This window comes from Acartia tonsa, chromosome 14 (genome assembly GCF_053477335.1).
Source record: "Acartia tonsa isolate MP-2025a chromosome 14, ASM5347733v1, whole genome shotgun sequence".
Lineage (NCBI taxonomy): Eukaryota > Metazoa > Arthropoda > Copepoda > Calanoida > Acartiidae > Acartia > Acartia tonsa.
Window position 1 is genome coordinate 8,385,073 of NC_137273.1, and position 24,969 is coordinate 8,410,041.

At 30.9% G+C, this 24,969-nt stretch overlaps 1 long non-coding RNA gene across 2 annotated transcripts; it reads right to left on the reverse strand.

Annotated features, from left to right (window-relative positions):
- Positions 1–8,767: 8,767 nt before the first annotated feature.
- On the reverse strand, positions 8,768–24,302 carry LOC145306620 (uncharacterized). 2 transcript variants are annotated; one of them, XR_013875083.1, is made up of 15 exons: positions 24,058–24,302; positions 23,243–23,310; positions 22,251–22,335; positions 21,726–21,807; positions 21,384–21,521; positions 20,394–20,579; positions 20,092–20,188; positions 19,627–19,756; positions 15,049–15,334; positions 13,256–13,325; positions 12,687–12,739; positions 11,536–11,609; positions 10,509–10,788; positions 10,010–10,147; positions 8,768–9,525 (listed from the first exon to the last, which is right to left on the reverse strand). It is a non-coding gene; the product is annotated as an uncharacterized LOC145306620 (long non-coding RNA). The 2 variants fall into 2 exon arrangements; XR_013875084.1 differs by having other exon boundaries at positions 21,726–21,802; positions 24,058–24,196.
- Between the last annotated feature and the right edge of the window lie 667 nt (positions 24,303–24,969).

Here is a 24,969-nt window from a genome sequence, read left to right on the forward strand (position 1 = left end):
GAAATTTTGATATACCCTAACTAAAACTTACGGATCATAGAAAGAAAACTAAGTATTGAGTTTCGTTTTTTCATAGTAGCTTTTAATTGGTTAGTTTAAGTTAAGTTAGGTAAATGTTAATGATTGCCCCTCAGGGTTAAAGCTCCCCAAAGGGGCTAAACATATGAGAAAATCTACTGTGAAAATACGACGAAACTTCTTTTTTCTTTCCATGGTCCAAACTTATTTCAATCGTATATTCGACACTAGCGGCTACGCCCCTAGAGGCCTCTAGAGGCACTTAAGGAGGGGCGAGTTGAATTTGATAACCCAATTTCTTAATTTAGATTTTAAAAGAAAAATTTTAAAAAAATATTTTCGGGGGTGGAAAATTTTTTTTTTTTTTGGGGGGGGAGGGTTCTTCCCCACCCCCCCCCAATCATTTTTATTTTTAGTAAAATTTTTTTTTGGGGGGGGGTACTTTTCATTTTGTGGGGGTTGGGGGTGTCCCACCCCCCAAGAGAATAGTTATAAACCTTCCCGGGACCTATGAGAATCTACCCTGTTAAGGAGAACCCGATCGGTTCAGCGGTTAGCGAGATCCTTCGGTACAGACAGACACACAGACACACAAACAAACATCCTGTTACTTTTGTATAAGGATAGTCTGAATTATTCATTTGCTGTTCTCCTGACCTTGTAAACAGAAATGTTTATCAATCATGTCAAGTTAAGCTTGTCATTACTAAGAATTTTTCTTTATAATTGGACATAACAAAATGTAAACTTTCACAATAACATACATTTTAGCTAAAATCTATATTACAAAGTAGTACGATGTTTGTCTTTCTGTCTTAAGCTTAAATTCTGTAATAACGTATCAAGCCACTAGTTATGATTGTTTGTGTAAATTCAGGCAAATACATAAATTTTTTCCTGATAGCTCTAAAGTTGTTACACAGATAATCTTAATCTATAGTTAATAAATGTTCAAATTTTATGAAAGTTATATTATTTGTTCTTTGTAGACTGCTAATTGACTATTTTTTAATATACAAGCGACTGCTCAACAGCATCCATGAGCTCTGTGCTAGAAGGAGGGATGGGTATAATCTAAATGGCCTAAAACCATCCCAGTGTCCATATAAAGCACTGTAAAATGGATAACCCCATAGTGCCGACAACGGTCCTAAGCTGCTGTCATAAGCGAACGATGATTTTCACAAATTGTCCAGGACAATTGAATTATCTTTCATTGTCTTATCCCTGTCTCCTGTATGTGCCTGTCTGTGGTCAAGCTATACATTCCAACTTTGATGCCCACTTGGGAAACAGAGGTCAAGCCAAATTTAAACTATTTATTTCAAACATTTTGACATAGAAAAAACTTTAAGCATAATCCCTTTTATCCAAGAGTTTACTAGATTATCTATCCCCTTTCTTATTTTAAGCTTCGTTTCTAGTGAGAAAATTTACCCTGCGGGGGCGGGGGGATTGTATTAAACATGATCTAACCTTGCATGTCAATAAAATGATTTAGATAAACCTGAGTCGAAAGACCTTAAAAGAATCTGTATTAAAAAATAAACGTTTGATTCTGCCTTTGGGTGTCAACGTCCCCCCCCCCCTAAAATTGAACTCACATTCACATCCAGCTACTTTTGCAAGTTGAAAGAAACAATAAATGTTTCTTAGCAACAATTTTGCGTATTCATTAGGGAAGTTTTCACAAAGTTGGCCCTACCCTAAACAAGCTAAATAAACACTTAATTGTCTGCTTTTCAAAAGCGAAGGTTTGCATGATAATTCCTGTTACAGTTAGGTACAACTTAGAAAGCGTAACAACTCTACAATCGTTAGCAGAAAGTCCGTAAGCAAAAATGTGAGTATGTCCTTATACATTATAATGTATTTACACATTTTTGTTTAGACTTATGGATTGCTATGCTTAAGGTCTTACATACTACAAGTATTAATGTTCGTTTGTCCAATCGTCTGAATTTCGAGCTTTCCTTTTATGGATAATGTCATCTTTGCTGTTAAACAAAATGTGATGGACAAATAGGTCAGTCTACGCATGTTTAAATTATGTTTGGTCTTAGAATTATTAGTTTTTTCTTTCTTGTGTATGAAAAGATTTAAAAAAAGACACGTTAATTTCATGTATTACATTTTTTACTCATGGATTTTTGTTATCTCTATTTACTTATTTCTACAATTTACTCCTTTTCTGAAATGAGTCGGCTATAACTTAAAAATGGATGGTTGAGCCCTGATCCCCCCAACTTTTTCAAATAAATTGAAAATACAAGTATATTTGTTTTTTCTATATATGGCTTTGGCTAACCCCTGCAAGGCCTATGCTGCCTGTGTCCTAATCCTTTAGGGCTACCAGTTACCTAATGTAACCTAACCTAACCTGACCTAAAGAATAAACGAACAAACGAGGAATCATCCCCCTATTTCAATTTTAAAATAAGGATTGAGTGCTCAAGAGAAAACTACCCCCCCCCCCCCTTTGTATTTCCAATTTTCTTCAAAAAATAAGAAAGGGAGTGTAGTCATCAGTGCTCAAATGAGTACTTTGTGTGACTGTGCCAATTATCATTTGCATGTAAATGCTGTGCTACTTTTTGAGGGAAAAAATGACCTTGCATGTTCTCTAAAAACGCTAGTCAATTTCAATTTCGCTCCACTTTACAATGGGGTAAATTAAGAAAAGAAAAAATATGATTTAGGCCTATTAGATATCAAATAAAGCAAATTTAGATTATTTAGAGCCAAGGAACTTATATTTCAACAATTAGAATCAGAACCAAAGTTCTTTAAATCTTTTTTTATATCTAAATTGAAGTAATTTGGGTTCTAATTTAAATGACCTTGCTATTAAGTTATACATAAGATCCAATAACTTACTCATGACTAAAAACTTTAGAAAAAAGGTTCCTACTGCTGATATATGAGGGATTTGACATAATTAATTAGAGTAGGAAAATATCAAAATTGGCGAAGCGCATTACCACACGCATTCAGGACTTCTAGGCAAATGTCCTGCAATCAAAGAGTTAGCTGTCTGAAGGGTGATTTTCTCTTTACCTTAAGTTTTATCCTATATTGGCCGACTGTGAATAGTAAAATTTAAAATTAACTGCTAGAAGAATTAAATGAATGTGTTTATTTCATAAAATAAGATTTAGACTTGAAATATTAAGTATTGATATGGAGAATCCTACGACGACTAGAAAAATTTTTACCATTGTAGCTTTTCTAATGTTAGAGGGTCATTCAAATTTATTATGTAAAATTACGACAATTTTCAACTAATGATATGTATCTTTTAATTAATATTAAAAGCTATGTTAGATTTAGTAAATGTTTGTATATCCTCTATATTTCTCCACCCACCTTTATGGATGTTGTCATCCTTGTTTATCCTTTAACACTTTTGATTAGTTGTTTAAAATCACTTAAATAGGCAAAATTTTATTATTGTGGCTTTTCTATAATAACGTCCCAAATGTTAGAGGGTCATTCAAATCTATTAAGTAAATATACGACAATTTTCAACTAATAATATGTTTCTTTAATATCAAAAGCTTTGTTACTGCATTTTAAATGTTTGTTTGTCCTCTATATTTGTCAAAACTCATCTTTATGGATGTTGTCATCCTTGTTTATCCTTTAACACTTTTGATTAGACATTAATTAATTGTTTAAAATCACTTTTATTGAATTGTAATTTTTAAACACAGTACATCTATTACACTGTTAAGTTTATTTTTTGAAAGTATTCCAGTATAGTTGCTATATAGCTGTGTCTTGGTGTACTATTGACCCCTAACTGACATGACAAGTCACTTACACACAAAAACAATTTAGGGACGGGTTGAGTTTGACCCTCTCGGCTTTTACCGCCCCGGCCTTTCCCAATCATTACAAGAAGTTGATTTAAGTTTAAGCGCCTCAATAGTTTTCTAGCCCATGCCTTTGGTATCTCGGGGCTAATGTTTTTAATTGTACATTTTTATAACCGCGGAAAGCTGTTTATAATACGATGCGATAAACAACCATTAATAACTTATAACCTGAAACTATTCTGCCAGACAAAAGTTAAGTAAACATTAACTCTATTAATTTAGTTATTTTTCAAGTTTTAATAACTAACAGAAGGAAAAACTTAAAGTGATTTGTTTAGAATTAAGCTTAATCTTCATAAAAATTTTTCATTTAAAATTAGGTTCATATTATTCTTAAAAAGTTAGTGTCAAAAAAGTTTTAAAAATGCATATTCGATTTGTATATGGCAGATATACAAAATTCGTAGGTTTAAAATCAATAGAAAGATTCTAACATGCCCATTTCAATAACTAGAGCTTTCAGTTATGGACAGTCGTAAACAAGAACGGACGTACTGTTCCTAAGTGTATAAAAGTTTCGCATTTAAAATGTAAACATACAAAATCTAAACCGTGTATACTTGCAACGCAAGGGTCAGGTCAAAACTAACTAAATTCGAAAATGTATTGCGAATTTTTGCGTATTTTGCACACGTTTATGGACAAACATTCTTAAAAATAATAATTATTTTTTACTTTAATTTTGCAATATATCAGCATAATCGAAAACAAGAATGACAACACCAATAAGTAGCAAAACAAAGCACAAAAACATTGATGGATGAATAGAATCAAATCACATCTTTTTTTTGTAGCAGAAACGACTGACCTTGTAAAGTCTGGTTGTACATATTGGTATAAAAATCTTTTCAAAAAAATAGCAGGTGAGAAAAACACGTTTCACTCAAAATGTTTCAGACGGACATTTCCATTAATAGCTTTTCCGCTTTAAAAAGCTCCGTCTTAAATAAACTAATTGTAGCTAAACCATGTATTTACTAAATAAGACATTTATTCATTACTGTATAGTACTTTATTGTTCATTATATTTAAATCTAAATGAATAATCATATATTTGCCTCGAAGCTAGAAATAAATTTTAAGTTTACTTGTCCTATCCCCATCTTGCTCGAAAAACGGGGAATAGCATATATCGCATCGTATCATAGACAGCTTTCTGCGGATATTAAAACAAAAAAATATAAGATTATTACCGGCATTGTTAGAACCGAGGGCCCAAAAGCCCGGTCTAGCAATACTGGTATAAATTGTATGATTTTTATTTGTTTGTTTGTGTAAAATTGCCTGTAATTCGATGCTATACATGATTTTTCAATATTGGTGCGAACCGGTTCTAATCCAGTAAATATTAATCGGTTTAGGAGCCATACTTGAAAAATAATTCTGTATCGGACGGAGTTTTAGCATTACTAAAATGTTTTTAAAGCAGCTAATTTATCTTACTACTAGGGCGATAAGTTTTGATTATAGCGCAGCATTTACAAAGCAAGGTTTTTTAATGATAATTTCTAGGATGTTACAACTAGAGAATATTAGTAATCAACATTTATTAATAATATTTTTTCTTCTGTTTTTTGGTGCTTTCACTCTAACTTATATGTGGACCATTGAAACTGCCTTCCACTTGCCTTTAATTGAGTATCATACCATGCAGGGTCCTTTCCCTAGCGGAAACTATCTCTGCTGGGCTTTTTAACTGACCTTTAAAAGTACTGCTTTTAAAAAACGTTTTGTTTGTTGCATTCATGCAATATACGGATATTGTACTGAGGGATGGGACATTGGGATGTTTATTACACTAGTCCCCAAAGTTTTTAATAACATTTTCTTATTTGTTGGCTTACCATTTTTTGGGACTTTAATTTATTTTGATTGGTTGGTTCAATTAGTTGAGTGTCCAAAAGTTTCAAACACTAACTGAAATCTGCAGAATGGGTAATTTTGTGTATCATCAATGGGGATGTATATTAGACTATATAAGTTTGAAGGAATTTTAATTAATATAATAGATTTGAAATCTGCATAAAATTTTAAGGGTTTTTTATTAAATTCGTTTTTTATTTAATTCTTTATTTAACGGCGCAAATACAATTTAAGTTAATTTATTTTGACCAATAGGAAAGCTAGATTGAAACCTACCCGCGCTCTAATTGGTTGAATGATGTACGACACTTAAGCTTCTCCAATCAGAGCGCAGATAGTTTTCAATCCACCAATCACAGATGTCAAAATTAATTAACTTAAATCGTATTTGCGCCTTTAAATAAAAAATTATATAAAAAACGAATTTTATAAAAAAAAAAAACCTTAAAATTTTATGCAGATTTCAAATCTATTATATTAATTAAAATTCCTTCAAACTTATATAGTCTAATGTATATCAATCAATCGGCCAATGTTTTATCCGTTTAGATTCCTGCGGATATTGACTTGGGTGAGCACCTAGGGGGCGTATCAACACCTTAAATTAGCCATTAAGGGGTGGATACGCATTGACATTTTATTGTTATTCGATTGTTTTTTTATTGTTTATAATGACATTAAAAAGTGTCATGCTTGCTGACATAATACCGACGTATCAATTGTCAAATGACTTTATGAATTCATTCTTATGCTGACTTAAAAACAACATATTTTTGAACAGTGATCGTGCAGTTTCTATACTAAAGATAAAATTGTCGTTAAAAAAAAATATACAATCAAAAAAACTTAATTACAAGACATTTAAAGAATTCGTACAATTTTCCTATTTAAGAAGATATCTAATACATATAATACTTTTTTTTATCAACAATAAATTGTAGTGGACAGACATTTTTAAGGCTTGTTGCGCTACTTGGCAGTTTACCATTTTCGTTGATATTTTTAAAAGCGAAGCTTTTCTATAATTAAGGTCGGTCCGTCCGTCCGTAACGGATAGCTTTTTTCGTTAATTTAGGCATGTTAGAATTGTCCTATCGATTTCAAATTTTGCATGGTAATTCCTTTAGCAGTTAGGTACGATTTAGAAAGCGTAGCAACTCTATAATCATTACCAAAATGTCCGTACGTCCATTTTAAACATGATGATTTTTTTACTTTTTTAACATCAAATTTTTATGTGATCTAATTATCCGATTGATCTGATTTTTGGTATATTGATTCCTTGGACAACAAAGTATAATGTAATAATCGAAGCAACTCTATAATCAAGTCCTAAAAATGTAAGTATGTCCATAAACATTATCCTGTATAAAGCAGTTTTTTTAACAAATTTACTCACAATTTTGCTTTGACTCTTATACATTTATATTAGGATTATTCAGTTCTGAAACTATACAAGTGTTAACGTCCGTTTGTCCTACCGTTTCAGTGCTTCGCTTTTAAGGATGTTGTCATCCTTGTTTTTTGTATAAAAGGTTAAAAAGGATTTTTGTTTGTCTTTTATGATCTTGGTATTGTACCTGTTGAGTGAATTTGAATTTTATCTATCACTTCCTTACACCTTCGAATACAATCAAAGCTGAGAGTTGCAAGTGGCGTTTGTTAGATATTAATTGACAAACAGTCAAATATGACATGAGAAAGGATGGAAAAGAGAGATTTATTTGAAGAATGTCAAAAATGGGTAAATTCTTTGTGTATGAAAAGCTACTCTGTAATTTATATTAAATGTTTTGGTATGTCTGTTTGTCTTTTGCTACTTTATTATTTGGGATATCTTATTTGGGTAAGAAAATTATTGTGGGTAAATACACCTTCAAAATAATCTACTACTAAAAAGAGTTCAACCCGGAAGGGATAGGATAGTAAACAAAAAATTTTAATGTTTTTAAAATATTTTTAATCTACAGAAGAAGTAAGTTTTTTATCATAATTTGGAATGTACATCAATTAATCTATATTGTCTTATCGCTTAACATCCTTTGTTTTTGTTTAAAAGCTTTGCTACAAATTGGAAAGAGAATAGTCATCCTTGTATTCTTATTTAATGGGTAGCGCAAAACAGTTATGCACACAGAGAAATTAGAATTTTACAAATTCTATCCACAGGGAAATAGGGGATAGATAATCAGGAGAATAATTTTCTATAAACCTTCCTAAATCTTAAAACTTCTTAAACATAATTTTGGGGATAGATAACCAGAAGTTTGAAAATGCACGTATTTTTTGGGGGCTTTGGAGAACCTTGTTTTTGTAAATTCTGGTATTGATACATATTTTAAGAATATTTGTGTAAACCCAGTGAACTGTACAAATTAAGACCTTCAATATGCCTGTTATAATCTATGAAAATCTTTGCTCCTAATTGATAATAGGTAAATTGATTTCTATTTACATATCCATTTATCAATTTAGTTTTATACATTACACACTCTAAAAAGTATAGAAAATAAGAAAGTTAAAATTATCATATCTTAATAAACAAGTTAAATGCCAAAATTAGTACAACTCCCACGAACTTTCAATCACACACACACAGATCCTATGGTTTATATATAAGTTTGATTAAATTTACTGTCATACAAAAAGACAAAACTTTCACATTTAACTTTTTTTCTCCTTTTTTCAGCGCCAACAATAACACCCCCCCCCCCATAGCTTTACAGACTGACCTACAGACAAAGTTAATTATAGTGTGGCTTCGCCACTTAACAATTTTTGAGTGTAATTCCAACTCAAATTCTTTCCTGCTTTCCTGTCCCTCGCGATTACAAGAATAAATTGACAGGGAATCTATTAAAAATTATTGTATCCTTAACAGCTTAAAAAGAAAAGTAATAGGATGTAGAGTTGATTAATTTACCCGTTATTATTGGTTCGTCCTTTTCCCCTAAACCGATTCTATGAATAACTTGTAGAGTAGCTTTACTGGGGAAAAATCCAACCCATACTTTAAAATTATGTATTTATTCTAATGAAAATGAAAGACTATAAAAATATTATCAAAATTAGACAAATTTAAACAATTTAATATAATTTTTAAGTAAAAAAGCATGTATAAAGACCTATTTATTAAAATGGGGAAATAAGATCTATAAAACGAAGACCCTAAAAGGTAAAGTGAGAGACAATAACCCTTTTAATAGAATGGTCATAGTACAGCTAAAAAATTATTAGCAAATATTGTCAGTATAAATTAACATTAGTAAAACAACACAAGAATCATAAAATTAGAGGTTTCGTGATAAACAAACTACATTAAAAGAATGAAAATTTGTAAAATTAAAGATGACATTGAAAAAACATCATTAGAAAAACTAATTTGAAACCAATAGTTTAATGTATTCTTGATGTAAAATAAAATAAAATGTGATCTTACTAATTTATGAAATGATTATTGTAATTTAGTTGAGATATGCACACACTTTTAAATGCAAAATCTTAATAATCAGGTCGCCAATTTCTATAAAACATAAAAATCAACACAAAAATAAAAGTCATCCTTTTTGTCTCTCTTTTTCCTAAGGCTTTCGGGCCTATAAAAGTAAACCTGGAAAAGAGAAACAGTCAGTCGTGATACGGAATTACTATATTACACATACTCTTTAAAAAATTCTAAAATTTAAGGGAAGACTCCCTTCTCTTTCTTTGGAATTTTCTTGAAGGTCTTGGCGGCTCAAACTTAGGATTTTCATTTAAAACACACCTAAAAAATAAAAAGTTTTGTTAGATAAATTCATAAATACTTTGTTAAATAAATTGTAGAATATCATTTGATGTTGGTCAATTGAGATAAATTTAAGGATAAGGCCTTCTTAGGGCCTAAAAGCTTAGGCATCCGAACGGATAGTTATCTCCAAGTTTTTGTTCTGAAGAGAACTCCTATAGCTTGGTGCCACCGCACCATTAAATTGCAAGTTACTACGGGACTAAATAGGAATAACAAAGGGAAAGCACGGTGGTGGCCCCGCCACTACGGTTGATGATAGCTCATTATCTGACGGCCGATACTAACAAACCGGATCTTCCCTCGAGCTTCTGAAGTCCAAAAAGGTTGGAGATCGTTATCTATTCGGACAATTTAACATTTTCGAATTAGAACTCTGAATAAGTTCAAGTCTTAAAAAGGTAGTTTTATTTTGCTAATACTCTGGAAGATCGGTTCGGAGCTAGCCTAGTGATTTTCTTACCTGACAAAGGTACCTAACAAGGAACTTCACGCCTCACGGGGATACAGGCAGCAGAACGGAATGTTGTAGTCATGTTCGCATGACTCTGGTAACCACAATAGATACTTCCAGTTTAAAAGTGTTGGCAAAGTCAGATACCTAGGAATAAAAAATTCTCAGATTAAATAGCAATATAAAATTATCAGTAATATTTTGATACCATTTTCGGATTAGGGCTTCTAAGCAAAAGATTATCTCTTAAATATATTTGGGTTTAGGATCGGTGTAAAATAGTATCACCATTCTAAGGTTGAATATATTTGTTAAAACAGGGATTAATGTGTCGTTGATCTGGAAAGGAGACATTGGTGAGAGATTGTAGTCCTGTGAAAAAGGATTGCATTTGTCCCTGGAACCCGGAGGCGACCCATAAAATTGGTTCCGTTACCGGATAAACCCAGGTAAGATTTAACTTTTTCCTTTTAGGAGGGAGAGGGCAAGGCCACTAAATAAGTCTTACCAGTAAAGCATCCATAAAAGCACAGCTCTTCATTGACAAACAATCATTCCATGTGTAGTGCAGCAGAGCATAGGCCACGCACAATGGTGCTCCATTTATCTTTGATTTAGGCCTCATTCCATGTGTAGTGCAGCAGAGCATAGGCCACGCACAATGGTGCTCCATTTACCTTTGATTTAGGCCTCATTCCATGTGTAGTACAGCAATGCATAGGCCACGCACAATGGTGCTCCATTTATCTTTGATTTAGGCCTCATTCCATGTGTAGTACAGCAATAACCTAAAATGGATGATATTATTATTGATCAATTAGAAGATGAAATATTAAATCCTCCACCTTATAATCCAGAATATGAACCTGGATTAAATAATGCAGTAAATCATTATCTAAGACTGGAGGAAATACCTAGTGTTCATGTTAGGCCTGAGATTCACTCAGCAACAGCAATGCTTGTCTTAGGCAATAGGCGACAAAATCGCATATTAAATAGGCCTCAAATACATTTACAAGACACTCCTCCCATACATGAACATGAGCCAAATATTCAAGTAATAAAACAAGAAAATAATGGAAATAAACCCCAAAATAAAAAAGTAATTAAACCAACTTCAGATTTTTCGGGTTATGAGTCAGAATCTAGCTATTATAGTGAGGATTTTGACAGACAAAAAAGTAAAAAACATTCTAATAAAAGGCCTGACAGAATGTATGATCCACTTAACCCACATGGCAATGAGGACCAAAGACGCCATGAACAACATCATGATAGACATGAAAATCGTTATAAACACGATAAAGACAAAACTAAGTCAAGTAAAGAAAGACAAAATAAAAGAGACAATAGTGACAAAGAAGACAGGCATAAAGACAGACAGAATTTCTCTATGCCAAGGAGAATGAATAGACGTGGTAACAGTAGTGGCCCTAGCTCTAGTTCTAGCTCTTCAGATACAGAGTTAGATAGAAGGACTCCATCTACCAATAGAGATAACAGAAATAGAGAGACAAGACAAGAAAATAACTTACTTGGAAATATCTTATCTGAATCTCAAATGTGGCAACTTAAACTTCTCCTTCATGAAAACACATCCATCACTGACCTAAATACAGCAAAAATAATTAATCTCATACCAAATAATTTAGTGTGGGGCAGTTGTCAACACGAACGTATTCACAGACAAGTCAAAATATTGGGTAAAATCCCACCCCAATATGGAGAAAAAACTAACAATTACACTTTTTTTAGCACTTTTAAATATTTGGAGGAATATGAGATCCCTTTTACTCATAGTTCCTACAACAATATTCTCATTCACTATTTTAATGAAGAATCAAGGAATAAACTAGATATACTAGAAATAGATCCTAATGCCCTTAGTGCTCAGGATTTTGTAAAATCGATCCTAACTACCATAGGTGCAGAATTACTCAACCCACATCAATATGAGAAACAATTCTACACTTATAGATTCACTGCTGAAGATGAAGACAAACCAAATAAAATAATAGTATATTTGGCAGCCATGTTGCAAAAAACAGGCAATAGTCATGAAAATCAAATGGCTAAACTTAGGGAGAAAATATGTACCTATTTGGTACCACCATTATTGCAATCTGCATTTTTGACATCCACCAATGTTCCTTACATTACTAAAGAGACAATCTTAAGCTGGTTTAGCAATAACAGAAGCTTTTATAACTCAGCCATTGAGAGAAAAAGAAAATTAGACAGACAAAAAAATGCAAATGTAAACCAAGTAGAAAAGGAAAAAACTTGTGAGCATTGCCAAAAGCCTCACTATTCTAGATACTGTTTAAAACATCCAGATGAAGCAGTTAAAAAAGCAAATATGGAATGGTGGTATAAAAAGAATAAAGAAAAAGCTAACAGTATAGTTTGTTTATTGTGTAATTCTGACACCCATGGTAGTGGGGAGTGTTTCACTTTCCCTAATGTCAATCCCTCCAAAGACCAATGCCCACGCTGCTTAAATTATGGTGTATCAAGATTATACCATCCATTGTCGGCGTGCAAATTCCTGCCAACAATGGAAAAAAACTAGTAGGGCAGCCGAGTATTTCTCAAGAAAGCAAAAACATACAATTACAGATAAAAATACCACAAGTTACGGATTCTTGGGACATACCCGGCACCCCTATTCTAGGGAAAAAATCACCTCAGAATCAATCTGGTCCCAAAATCAACATTTCTTTGTCCATTCAGATAAACCTGAAAAATTCGGATATTGATTATCAAAATGAAAATATAAAAATTAAGAATGTTGAAGTACTAGAATGTTCGACTACCCAAAATAGTGTCAATAATAATACCCAAAATAGTGTAAATAGTAATAATACTAATAAGCTAATAGAAAATATATTAATGGAAAGTCAAACATCTAATACTTCAACATTAAACTGTTCGTCTATAGACAATGATTTAAAAATAATAGAAAACTCTGTTGTTAATAATCCAATAGATAAAATTAATCCGCCAATAATTACCAATATAAAAGAAAATGTGTATAACACAAAATTGGATAAATCCCCTAATTACGCGACGGATCAAAAAATAAGTCAAAAAATTGAAAAATTATCTAGCAATAAAATTTCTGTTAATTTGTCTCAACAATTGCTATGCCCAGAGGTACAAATAGACAAAGTCGATTTAGAAAATAGTATGGGGCAAAAAGAGGAAATAGACGAACAGATAAACATCAGTAAAATAAAAAGCAAAGAAAATTACCCTGAGGATTTAGATGAGCAGAAAATTGACTACTGCAAAACAGTACAGTCCTCTTACAACACTGACATATCTGAAAACAATAGAATTAAAGAAAAATCAGATTTTAAAAGTGCATTGTGCATGAAAAATGGGGCCAGAAACACAAAGGCTTTATCATGGCTCCAATATCTTGAAGACTTTCCTTCTCAAAATAAATTCATGACAATCATGTTAGTTCTACTAACAAGTATGGTGATTGGTAGTACTCTTGCTTCATTTGGCTTATTATTTTTTATCATTGCATACATTAGTATGTCAAATGAGAGATTATTACTCGTTGCCATAACTGAACGCGGAACCAACAGGATTGATATGAATAAGCATGAAACAAAGCCGGAGTCTAAGCCAATTAAATCGAGCAACCGTTTAATTAAAACCCTAAATAAATTAATTAATGTTTTAAATTATATTAGGGTTTATCTAGCTAAAAAGATAAGGTATAAAATAGCCATTATCCAAACGTTTTAAGAATCTCCAGATCCCATTCTTAGAACTATACAATGAGACACAGAGTTTCATTAGTAAATTTATAGTATAAATGTATAAAGAGCATATTATTTGATTTCCAATTGCATAGACCTAGAGCGTTGCAGACGAAAAATAATTTCATTAAATTTTGCTTTCTAAGTTTAGCTGTTTAATGCTTTTTACTGCTTTTAGAAAAAGAAAGGGACAATTTTAGTGAAAAATTGTCATTTCTATCTAAACTTATGTGAAGTATCTAAAACTGCCATTATACTCATAATCATCTTTTCTGATCTACAATACTGCATTTTTAAACCTAGTTATTTGTGATAAAACATTTTTCCAAATGATATGAATACTTTGTGGAAAATCAAAATTATCAAGTTTTTAGTGACATCTAGCGACAAATGTAGAACTAATATATTGCAGATGTTCCCAAATTTAATTTTTGCCTGTATTTACGTTGTTTTCGATTATTTTTCCATAAATGGTTGAGATCTTTCTTGTGGGGGTGGCAAATTAACTATGTCCTTATTTCAAGTATTGGGTTATTTTCAGTTTCAAGAGATCAATAGATAATTTTCAAAATAATTTTTAACAAATGAACAGTATTTAAACTATGCAAAAACGAAATTAACTAGGCAAAATGCAGAAATCATTATAGCTGAAACATAGATGTCCAAGTAAAGGGGTAATGGTGTATTTGTCCCTTACACCCCTCAAGTTTTTTTAAATACCTCACATTACTCCCCTTGAACATATAGAAATCCTCATTGTACCCCCATGCTAAGTAAAAAGTTTGGGCGTCCTTGTATTAACATTAGTTTGCAATTTGCTCTTGGTTCTTTTGCCAGCACCCGGCTGTATTTACATTTTAGAATGATTCAGCTTATGTCAAAGACCCGACCAAAAGTTGTGTAAAAGGTCTTTGAGAAGGGGTGGTTCTTACATATACTATTTATTGCTCTATATACATTACTTTAATTATAAAAGACAAGAAAAAATAATAAAAAGTTTGAACAAGAATAGACATTATTATAATAATAAAGTAGGGCAATTATGTGTGCTTAATAAAATAAATAAATTCAATAGAATATTAAAAAGCTTACAGACGACAATTCTAGTTTTAGAGCAAATATGCTCTCTAGTATTTATCAAGTACAGACATATCTAGTTATGTAGCAAGCTGCAACATACAATCAAAATTATAAAATAACTCCCCACAAAACTGCAGAAAACATATAACCTAGAGATAAATTTTTCTTGCTTAAAAAACAATAAATTCCTACCTGCCTATACCTCCATTAGTATCCTCAAGCCCTTCACTCTTTTTGGAAATATGTGGCTGGCTAAGCTCGAGCACCACTCCCCATCTCCAAGCCAAAACAGGTTCCTTAACTTCGGAGATACATTTCTTTCAGTCAGCAGGGTAAAAGATACAAATCTGCAGACAAAAACCGGTAAAATCTGCGGAGGTCCCAAGGGAAGAATTTCACAAATAACCAATTTCAGTTCTACTGTTTCTTCAACAAAAACTCGATCCTCCAACCACAGGATATTGAACAGGCATGATACCTAAAAATAAAATACAAGAATTAGTAACAAATAAATAAGCTATTAAATTTTTTTGTAATAATCAGAAAACACCACACAATAATAAATTAGAATGACACCATACTTTTGAAATAATAATTGGAAAAAACTTACTAACAGAAATGTGTCATCCAAAATTACAAGACCTTATTAAATAAGCATGAACTTAATCCCAAAAGAAATAAAAATTTCCATAAGAAAAGTCTAACTAAATCCAATTTCCATAAATTATGTGTTTATGTAGCAAAATAGTCCAACAAATTTATCATCCATTGTCTTATCCCTTTAGATCCTTATATAATTAAATCCAATTTTCATTAATTATGAGTTAATGTGCCTTAAACTTCCAACAAAATATCGTCCATTGTCTTATCCCTTAAGATCCCTGAAAATAAGCCTAATTTTAGCTAATAATTTTTATGAAAATGAATTTATAAATTCTGAGGTTTATGACCTAGTTCTGAACACATGTGTTGATTTTTAGACATGTGTGTTAAAAATCGCTCCAAAACATACATTTAATTCAACTTTTTACAAACTTTTAAATACATTAAATTGATTATCTTGAATTTTCAACTGCAAATTATACAACATTATAAGACTGAACTGATTAGGCTCTCTATCTGGTATAAGTTTGATTTAAGTTTCACTTTAGACTTAAAGATTTTATCTTTTTTTTTGGCTTTACAATTTTTAAGGTAAACCACAGTTTTTCCATTACAAAATAGTTTTAATAAGTCATACATGATAAATTACCACCTGATACCTCTAAAACCAATGCTTATTTCTCCATTTTTAACTAAACTTTTAAACAATTTCGATACATCCCAATCACTAATTAATAATTTTCCTATTCTTAATCAAAAAAGGCTAAATTAATCCGGGATAAAGGAATAAACAGAATCTTTAATGATTTTTAAATATTTTTAGAATAAACAATCAGAGTGTGCATTTCCTAAAGACGAGAAGTTATTAGCCGCGGCTGTAAAGTCCCGCAAATACAGCGTCACCGCTCAGGGTGGTTCTACCACCTGTATTTGTCAGGGCATTCCCGCCTATCCCAGCCACGCTCAGGTGGACAATTGAGAGGATTGACAATGGCTGATAATTTTTCAGGAAGGACAGCTCCAATTGAAGGGGAAAATAATTATATTGGGCAATATGAAACCTATCCCGAGGGACAATACCAATCTGTCCTAACCAAAGCCTTAAGGAAGCTGATGTTATCAGCTGAACACATAGATTTCCCATCCAGAGAACTAATGCAATTGGTTGAGAGGAATTTGACCGTTTATACCCCAAAATACAGACGTCCAATTACCCCATCTGAAATGATAACTTTGTGTCCTAATCAATGTAGTCGATGTTAAGAGATAGCATTGTGGCAAGCTAAAATGATTAACTATTAACAACCTTTCGTTCTTCTATAAGCTAATTAAAATATTGTTCATACTTTTTACAGCACTAAGCATCTATGGCATTGTAAAAGGTTTTAAGAACCTAAATATGAATTTAAGCTTTTCCCTAAGAATATTCTTATAAGGGCACAGCCAATAATTGTATCATTGTGTAAAGAATAGGGCCTTTATGCTTTGAAACATGTATTTCTTAGGATGTATAGATAAAATGGCGAGTTTTTTTTGTAGTATACTTTTGGCCTAAACAAAGAATATTTTTAAAAGCAGTTAGTTTGGTTTTGAAATTAGTTGTTTATGGAAAGTAAATTGAATTTTTATAGTAAAATTTGAATAACTTATAAGATAAAAACTTTTTCTTCTGGTTCTAATATTATTAAACTGATAGATAGTAAATTAAGGAAATGCTCTGCTCCGTAATGATGAAATGAAAATAAAATTTGTGTTACATGTGGATTTTTAGAAACACATGTGGCTAAAATTGTTTGATTAAAATTAAAATTAAGAAATGCAAATTTGACAAGCATATTTAAAATAAGGGCATATTAAGAACTAATTTCTAAATAAACTTAGGTAGCCTAATAAACATTTACATTCAAATAAAAAAACTAAACTTTTAATCCATTTTTTCCATATATAAGGAATATCAAAAATAAAAAATAAAAAATATTTAAGTAAAGATAAATAGTTAAAAAGTAGCAAAAACAAAAAAAAGTCTAACCCTGAATACGCCACTATTATTTTTAACCCAACAGGCCGAACAGGCCTAAGTACCTCCATAAGATTCTAAGGAGATAAGCCCCAAATTAAGATAAAATTAATAATTAATAATCAGAAAAGTTTCGATCCCAAAAAAGTACTAATGACAATTTTTTTTGATTTAATTTCAATTTTGACAAACAAAAAAGTTTATTTTCGAAAAGCTTCGCTTCTAAATAAAACTATGACGAACGGAAAGGTTAATTTAAGAAAAACTTTGCTCCGAAATAATATAACTAAAATTTTTGTGTAAATGCATAAATATAGTGTTGAAAAAAGTTGACACATGTCAAGATAGAAAACAGACCTCATCAAAATTATTTTAGTTTTAAGCTTGCGTATTTTGAAAATCCAGCTTGCAATTTTTGAAAACACACTCACACAGCCTAAACAGCTGGTGTGTAGGCGTCATACAGCTAAGTAAGGGATACGCACAACCAGTGCAATATAGCCACACGCACACACAGTCTAGTTAGCAGAAAAACTTCCTTTTTGCAGGTTTTTGGCTATTTCTAATTTTTCTTCCATATCTTTGGTATTTTTGGACCAGTCTTAAAACTCTTTAAGATATCATGATCAAAATAATTTTTCCCATAGTTATGAGCACCCTTTAACTAAGTTAATTTGACCGACAACATTATATAAATAAAAACAAGTTTTAGTGTTTATTTTACCCAATAAATCAATTAATAAATACACTACAAATCTACTTGTAAATATTACCATCAATGACCCTTTTGTGTTTCGCTATTTATAGATGTTGTCATCCTTGTTTTGCTACATTCACAATACTTACTTCACTTAAAAGTCATTTTTTTTGTAAATTTATACATAAAAAATTACAATTGCTAAGCCATAAAATTTTAAACTTTTAAAATGAACATAAAAAAAATATAAGGTCATTTAAAAACAAATGGGAAACTACACATATATGTTTTAAAGCAGCAATTTTACACACCACAACTCAGCTGTTTCCCAAGCCACTTAGGCGGAACACACACGCAGGCTATATAGTTCTAAAATACATTATTCAACATCTAACAATAGGCACACACACACATAGCCTAGTTAGCTGTAGAATACACTTTGCTAGGTCACTAAACTACACGCACAACCAGTGCCACCTAGGCACACACACACACACAGCCTAGCTAGCTGTAGAGTACACTCTACCAGACTAAACAGCGACAAGCACACACCTGCCAACTTAGCTGAGAAAAAATTAAATGAGAAAGCAGAAATCAGCTGCCTATTTTTCTTCTAACCAAATCGGTTACACACATACACTAGCCTGGGTAGCTAAAAAGCTAACAACTGAAATAAAACAACACTATTAAAACAAACTTACAAAAAACTCTAAATTAAGAAAATATCAAACAAGCTGGATGGCACATGCACATTTCACACAACATAAAAATAAAATCAACATAAATAAACTAAAACTTTACTTATCAATATTTTTTTTTACACACACCTTGATTTTTCACCTTACACGACACTCCTTAATAAAAACAAAACACCAAAGCTATCAGTATAAAACAAAAAAGCGATATTAATTCTTTCTCTCTTTCTCTCGACCCCTCTCTTTATCACTTTCTTTCACTCTTGTCTTAAATCTATAAGTCAAAAGGCCAATGTCTCTTATGTCAATTATTCTATAGAAAGACAGAAAATAATGCCTTATATGTTTTATACAGAATGATATTAACAAAATAAATTTAAGTTTTTAAAATATAAACCACCCTCCCAACTCCCAACAAAATGAACTGAAAAATAAAACAACTAATAAAAATCACTCTCAAATTTATCTCTAACTTATATTAAAACCCCTCCAATTGAGCAAAATTTTTTTTTGCAAAGGGGGAGAAGTTATTTTGCTAAGCAAATAACTATCTAATTATAAAAATATCAGTCACATATTCTGTTTACATTAATCAAAACCTAATCTTTTTGCTTCACCTAAAATAAGAATAAGCATGCATGTATCTTATCCCCCAAAAAATAATTAAGGGGTCTTTTTTTAGCTTCACGATCCTATAAAAAGGGATGGGAGCACCATAGGCCCTAAAGGACCAAAATAGAAGCAAAAGGAACACTTACCTAGAAAATCAGTGTACAGGCTACTCCGTCTGCAATCAAATATAGGGCGGTCTTTCACCAGTTACTTGATCAGCAATGCAATGTTGGAACCACAGTTGTTGTATTAAAACTGGGAGCCGAGTAGATATGACTGAAAAAACAGAAAAAATAAATATTAAATCAAGCTAAAAAATATTCTACAAAATATAAGCTGTAAATAAGATCATTTAAAAAAGAAAAGCACACAGAAAATAAGCCAAAAGAAATTCACACTTAAACATTACATCTAAAAATCTTAGGATCTAAATATCTGTACTATTCTACTCTTGTTCAGAATACTTTTTTTCTCATCATAAAATCCATTATAAATATAAACCAATTTTTTTTATCATTCTATGAAAACTTATACAGCTCATAAATTACGAATAAATAAAATATTTTAAATTAATACCCATCTAAATTGAGTCTAAATGATAATATCATTACCTCATAACTGCTATCTTAAGTAAATTTTGTACACCAACAACAAAGCCCAATAAGTGAGAAAACGGCAGAACAAATAGCTAAACAGCTACATGATAATCTAAAACAAAGAAAAAATAATTGTAAAATGAGACAATAATGAATAAGACAATAGTAAAAAACCAAAAAACTTTGTAATTAAAACACCATTATTTTAAAATTAACAACAAGATAAAATTATTAGTTGTTTTGAAGAAACACAGTCTCTTATCCAATATTAAATATGAGTTCGATACTTAAAAATTCATCAAAGAATTATAACTTACCAAATAAAATAACAAAACCAAATTAGAAAGGATCTCCTACATCGTCATCCCACAAATAGCGGCAAATACCACGCTTCTTGGAACCTTGTTCCAGGACAGGAACATTCTGCTCCATGTAGGTTGTCTTGGCGGATAAATAGCGGCCCAAACAAATCCCAAAAAATCTCATCTTCTTTCTCAAAACAACTGAAAAATAAGAACAATTAAAAAATATTAAAATAGCTATACAATTTTAGAAAAATCAATCTTTTAAGTATCGGTCTAATACTCCATATATCTATTGTATCATTAAAAAAGCTATAATTTAAAAGTGAAAGAGGATGTTGCTCTTATGATGTAAAAAAACTTGGCAAGGTGTCTAATCATGTTGTCGTTGGTGTGCAGTGCATAAATCTAAAAAACGTTTTATTCTTTGCTCAATAATCTTTTATTGGAAGAAAAAACAGCTTTTTGGACTACAACACTACCACACCACCTCCTAAATTAAATCAAGATATCCATGTTTTTAAAAAATGTAAAGCTAAGATAGATACACACTCTACTACTTTAATTGGAACAATAATAATATTTAATAATTTTATTCCAGGTTTCTAACTCTTTTATTATAGGATAACACCAGAAAAAACAGCTAGTAATCATCAATTTCCTAGGATCCGAAAATGGAGAACCATATCAGTCTCATACTTGAGACAAAAAACCAACGAATGACTGTTAAAGACTAAACTACTAAAGACTTCAAATATTTTGAAATGGTCCATTTTTATCTCTTCCTAACAAAAATACTCAAAAAAGAAGACGGCAATTAAAAGTTTCGATATCTTCAATCAACCTTTTTCTCCCCTGTAAAGAATATTAAAAAACTTTCCTTTTTTCAACTATCAGAGAAATAGGGATAGGAAACTCAACAGAGAGCTGAAAAATTTAGGTGAAAAACACTCAAATAATATATATTTCCCATTCATAATTTACCCATTACATTGATATACTTACTTTGTATGTGTACCACAACCCACTAGTTGGAGATGTAGCAGTGCGGCAGGTGTCCCAGAATAAACAGCTGACAGTGGAACAGTCAGGGAAGCTTTTCATACTCGTTTATTCAGGTGGAATACAGCGGTTCTAAACAACCTAAAATAAAATAACAAAATTAGGTTGTTATAAATGAACTACAAATAAAACAATAAAGTATAATACATAAATAAAATACTAAAGTTTGCATTGCTTTGTTAATTTCTTTTTAAAGTCTTTTTTCGATTTAGGGCTTTTCAGAATAGTACATTTCATTAAAACAATCCAATGGTTCATTAGTCAAAGAATGAAAAACTTACTTACATAATTAGGTGATATTTGGATAGGCCGCAATCTACACTATAACTTTGATTCCAAATTTCATTAGGTAGCCAACCAATCTTTTCTTAAAAGAAACAAAATAAGTTGTTGAAAACTACTAAAATTGGAAATAAAAAAGTTCAAATTGTTTTTATAAATGCTTTGAATTGATTTAAATTGCGTATTCTGTACTAAAATATAACAATTTTCTTTAAGTTTTTATGTAGACTGTTTTCCCTTGCTTTAGTAAGATGGCCGACGGGCGACGTTAGACTGATACAACGAATATAGAGATTTGAACCTTTTGCGCGTCATAGGTTAATCACATATATAGATTGGATAATATTTTTCTCATTTTTATTTTCTACAAAATTAAATATTCTTTGCAAAAAATGAATTTGAAAATAAAAATGGCTTTTGCATTAAACAATTACATTTTAGTATAAATTTAAGTTTTGTAAGTAATTAACATTATTTCCGACACTTAATTTTTGCTCTGTGGTGAAGAAATAGGTTGCGTGACTTTACCTTGACATATTTTAAATCATTAAACTTTAGTCTTGTTAGGGAAGCCTTCTCTCAGTCTTCGTGGGGTGATTTGACTGGATTCCTCCTAAATATAAAACAGTATGGCTACCAGGGAAACTTATACTTGTATTAATAATAAAAGAATTAAGACTCTATGACAATCTCTCAATATTTAATGCCTATTTTGGGAACTTTCTGATGACTCATGACATCGAGAGATTGAAACTAATAAGTGAGAACAAAACTGGGAATATGATATTGCTTGAAATTTATGCAATAGCAACTAACTTTAGGGTCTTTTTGACTGTATAGTCGGGTTTTTAGCTATTTTTTCTTTTATATAAGGACTTTTTAAGAGTTTATTATTTATATCTGAAAGGATCTAAGTAATTTTTACAAAATTAGAACCGACTATGAGATAAATGTAAAAGACTTCATATACCTACTAGCGGTTACGCCCTTAGAAGCCTCTAGGGGCAATTATTGTGTGAGGTTTTTTCACCCATAATAGTTTACAACCTTCCATAGACATATAAGAAGCTTCATTGTAAAGGTGAACCATATCGGTTCAGCGGTTAGCGAGATCTTTCGCTACAGACAAAAAAGGCTTACTACTTTATAAAATAGGATAAAATCAATAAAATATGTAGCTTTTGCTAACGCGTAAAAAGAACTATAACAGTTTAAATAAAACTACTCTATAACTAGCTAGATATGGAAATAAAATAAAATAACAAAAGTAATTGTTGGAAAAATATTTGGCCCATAACAAATAAACTGAAACAACCCAGCTGCTCTTTAAAACAATTTCCCAAGAAGTTGATGTGGACCTTATATTTTTTTCAACACACATAATGTTATATAATGTACAACTAGTAGAAAGGAGATGAATATGACGAGGCTATCATATTTGTCCACTTGACATTAGTTCAATATAGTAAAACTAGTGTTTTAAAGGTCAAAAATAAAAAAGTTACAAATTTGATACTTACCAAAAATTGAGAGCCCAAACTACGACTACAATCAAGAACAAAAAACAGCCAAACTACTGCAAAAGGGCCTGAAAAAATAAGAAATTCAATTTTTAGATCTAATCAAAAAAGAATAAATTCAATTTTTAAAACACATAAAATTCAATCATTGATAAATAATTATGTTCAGGTCATAATGCAGGAATATGATTGAATTTTATGGAAAACAACATTTTAAAAATATTGTTTCTTTAAAAAATACATATAAAATTTAGTCTAAAAAACATCTGTTTAGTGAGAGATAAAGGAAGGACTAAATATTATATAATAAAAACGTAGCATAAGATTAATGACCTTAAAAAACGAACTTTCGAATAAAACAGTAATAAAATGACCAAATTTGTATAAAAGATAATTAATTAATGGAATGTCTTTCTATTTTTTAACTCTTCCCGATAGGAGTGGATTAATATCTAAGAGATAAAAAATATATAGACAAATAATATAATGATGTAAGAATAATTTATCGCATCGTGTTATAGACAGGTTTTCTCTTACATTAAAATGAAAATATATAAGTATAAAACGAGTTTTGTTGAACTCTAGGGGCTGAAAGTATTAATTTTTTTAATATTCGTGGGAAGTTGTCTGTAATACGATGCATTTCATGACTTTTAGAATGGGTGAGAGCTGGTTTAAATACAGCGGATATTAATCGGTTTCGAAGCCGAATGTCCATTGTCTATGAAAACCTCTTGGTTTAACTTGCTAAATAGTCGACGCATGAAAAGACATTAAATTATAGCTTTAAAAAACATAAACAAAATTTAGTTTACCAGTAATAGTGTGCTTATTTCTTCTTTAGTCAATTCTTTATCATTTCAAAACTAAGCACATTTTCACCATGGCAACACCCGACATAAAGCAAGATAAATCTAAAATATTCACAATGTTTATATTAAACTAAGATTTTCATATTTATCATATCACGAAGGCTCTTATTAAAATTTATCACCAATTTTTAGGGAAAATGACAAATTACAGCAACAAATGATCTAGCTTTTCTTATTACTATTTCTCACTTTAAAGTGAGCATAAAAAAGCAACTTTTAACTCGTATATTTCCTTATTTTATGTTAAAAAATGTTTTTAGCTTGTAGTCTAAAACCTATACAGTGTCGCCATGCGGTAAATAAGAACTACTCAAATTTTAGCGCGGCATCCATAAATTAGTGCGCTCACCAATGTAGGTAAGACGACATTAATGTTTTGGTATAAGTTTTTAAGAGCCTTCAACTTTTAATGTAGCACATAAAGATATTAATTGAAAAATAACTTAAAATCATGTCTTAAAGCCATAATATTATATAAAAAATTCGTCTGTGCCAAAAAACACAAAAAAAAAATTATTAAAATAGTAAACAAATAATATTCTATGATTTAAAACACCTCAAAAACAAGGCTGTATGAAACACGGGTCATTTTTAGCCTCCTGAAACGTGTTATAATCGAGCTTTTCTTTTTGAGGGGGGTACATGGTTCGTCCTTTTCCCCTAAACCGATTCTATGAATAACTTGTAGAGTAGCTTTACTGGGGAAAAATCCAACCCATACTTTAAAATTATGTATTTATTCTAATGAAAATGAAAGACTATAAAAATATTATCAAAATTAGACAAATTTAAACAATTTAATATAATTTTTAAGTAAAAAAGCATGTATAAAGACCTATTTATTAAAATGGGGAA